We start from the raw sequence: 3,273 nt of genomic DNA on the forward strand, positions 1-3,273 counted from the left end.
AGCTCCTTCGCTCACAGTTTTCCAAAGAAGGCTGGAGCCATCTGTCCTGGATGGTTTAGATGCAACAAATCCTCCATCCAGCAGCAGGCTAAACTAGATGACCCTTGCGGCTCCTTCTCACCCTGTGGCTCTATGATTCAATGATGTAAAATCCTAGTCTACACCAGGTCTCAGTCTAACACAAGTCATTAGGGTCAATACTGGGGTAACCAGGTGAAATGTAATGGCCTGTGTTATACAGGATGTCAGAATGGATGATCTAAGATCTGAGATTGAACCCTATGAAATTATTATTATTGGAGCAAAGAGCTTAGCAGAACTGGATTCATAAATGGATCGACATTGTAAGTGCTGCTGATGGCACCCCCGTCAGTTATGGGTGTCTGACACCTTCAATTAGAAAACCTCAATTTCAGTTATTTCTAAATTTGTCAAACTTTAACCCTTTGGACAGAAATTTCCCATGCTGGGTGTCTGCGGCCGGCTGAATTGTTTTTTGAAAGTTTCAGGCATCATAAGTCAGCCACCTTCTCTAATGAATCTAAGATTTAAGATGTCTTGCCCATGTTGAATAATTGTTACAATAGTTCCAGTGTGGAGCCCAAACACCTCCATATTTCTCAGCAGATAAAAATCAGGGTAACAACCTCCCCTCTCCCCATGAAGAGCCAGAGCCCTGAAATGCAAGAGGAGGCGGTGACAGACTCTGTACATTAACATGCAGCTGGCTCCTGAGGTCTTTACTCAGATCTTTCTCCAAGGGGAATTTTTCTTCCATGCAACCTGAGTAAAGTACAGGCCACAGCCTCAGAATTTGGACTTCTATTGTACGTCCGCTAACACCTTTCATCGCGAAGGATCCCCTGTGCCACTAAAATGCAGCCACCTCAGGGCTGGAGCCCGTCAGCCAGGGTGGGCAGGAGTGCACAGCAAAGCGTGAGATTTTGGCTCATGATACTGGAGCAAACTCATCCCCTACGGCAAGGGGCCCTGTGATGTTTAATGGTTGTGCAGAATGGAAAGAACAACAGATCTATTCTCTATTCCATCATGCCCGTGTTGTACTGGGTGTTTCAAGCAGCAAGAGATGGATACCTGTGAATCCTGAGATGGAAGTGTCTTCTCTGGGAATCCCCCTCAGACAGCCGTGTCCCACATCTCTCTCACCCCAGCATATGCAACAGCATCCCACACCGAGAGCTGACACAGAGATGTGCACCATTTATAATATGACTCTGTGTAGTCCCAGTGGGGTTTGTTCAGCCTCTAGGGGGGAGGTGAGCGTCTGGATGTAAACAGGTTGGAGACCAGCCTGTCTGTGCTTCTGTGCTCTTTATCCAGCTTTAGGAGTAAACAGTAATTAAGGGACCTTCCCAAAGGGAGATAAAAACTCTTGGGCTTTCCGCTGAATCAGAGAGCAATTGGCTGCTCTGTGTATTTGGGTATATTTAAAAATTATAGTTGATTAGTTAGAAAACTAGGCATAATACCTAGATCTCAACAGGGTTGGATACCATGTAAATGCCCAGGATGGCTGGGAAGATAATATCCAAGGTCACACAGAGGTTGAGTGGCAGAATTGTGACAGCTCTCTTTTACCAATCGGCCTGAGGCGTCAGGTGATCTGGCTGAGGCCACAGGATCGTTTGGTGATGAAACACACCAAGTGTCTAAATTTTAAAGCTTTATTAATAAAATAATAAAATAACAGTGGAGAGTGATGGGTGCTCCCCACATCACTCAGAGGAAGGAAGAAAGTGTTAGTGCCCCAAGCCCTAACCCACTTTCATACTCACACACGCTCTACCTGAGGCTGGCCAAGCCTAGGTGTAAGATAAGAAGAAGAGGGGGAAGGGTGGACGGGAGTTCTGTCCTCGGCCCAGGCCATCTGAGGTCCGCTGTTGAGCTCCGCCTTGCTTGGGCTCTCGGGAGGGTTTTAAGTCCTGGGTTCCTTTGGGGGTGTTGTTGTCCAGGGCCCTCTGTGCCTGGTGTTCTTTGTACCAGTCCCAATCGGCTCGCTATGACCTTCTTTGGCTGCCCAAAACACACCGGCTCTGGAGACTTTGTTTTCCCACCTGTTGGCCTTCACTGTCGCCGCCTCTTTCACTCTCACTGTTCTCACTGCTATCTCTGCAGCTCTGCGTCTCATTCACTCTCACTGTTTTCGCTGCTATCTTCGCAGCTCTGCTCAACTGAATCTGCCTTTCTCATGGCTGGTCGGTGAACTCTGGGCCCCCCTCTTTCTTGGCAGGCAGCCGAGAGTTAGATGTGTGTTGTGGCCTTGAGTGGGCTGGAGTCAGCATCTTATCTTTAGGCCTAGCATGGAGTTGACTCTTTCTCTGCTCTCTTCCTTCTTCCCTCTCTGGCTTTTCGTGACCTGCAAAGGAATCTTCCATTCCACACTCACTCCCACCTTTGACCCTTCCCCAAAATGCCTTGCGATGCTTGCAACAGCATTAGCAATTTACAGTGCTGATCTACCGTCCCCAGGGGACCACTGGGGTGTGTCAGGATGACAGAGAGAACGCAGGAGTCCTGACTTCCCTGTTGTAACCATGGTCTCTCCATCATGCCCAGAGGGATTCTCTTTCTGGTAGGGACTGTTCGTTGGGTGGGATGCAGAGGAAAGGCTGGAAGAGGGAGCTTGAGCCTTCGCCATCCTCTGAAGATGAATTTGAGGTTTTCAGAACTAGCTGGAGGTTGTGAGCTCCCCGCTCCTGTGAGATGTGAACTCTGAGACTCCACTTCCGCTCCCACTCAGAGACCTGCCAATGCATCACAGTCAATGGGGTTGCTTTGGGGGAACAGATTCAGTAAAAGCAACACCCACAGAATATTCCTGTGGAGAGAGGTCAGTCGGGAGCCTGTCCTGGGGAGAGCCATTGCCCTCCCTCCACAGCTACCCATGAACAACGAGGGCCCTATATTCTTCTGCTCTACTCCACGTTGATTAGGCATCAACTGGAGTATTGTGTCCAGTTCTGGGAGCCACATTTCAGGAAAGATATGGACAAATTGGAGAAAGTCCAGAGAAGAGCAACAAGGATGATTAGGGGTCTGGAAAGCATGACCTATGAGGGAAGATTGAAAGAACTGGTTTTGTTTAGTCTGGAAAAGAGAAGGCTGAGAGGGGCCATGATTTCACTTTTCAACTACCTAAAAGGAGGAGGGAGAAAAATTGTTCTCCTTAACCTCTGATGATAGGACAAGAAGCAATGGACTTAAATTGCGGCAAGGGTGGTTTAGGTTGGACATTAGGAAAAACTTCCTAAC

This window comes from Malaclemys terrapin, chromosome 1 (assembly GCF_027887155.1).
Source record: "Malaclemys terrapin pileata isolate rMalTer1 chromosome 1, rMalTer1.hap1, whole genome shotgun sequence".
Lineage (NCBI taxonomy): Eukaryota > Metazoa > Chordata > Testudines > Emydidae > Malaclemys > Malaclemys terrapin.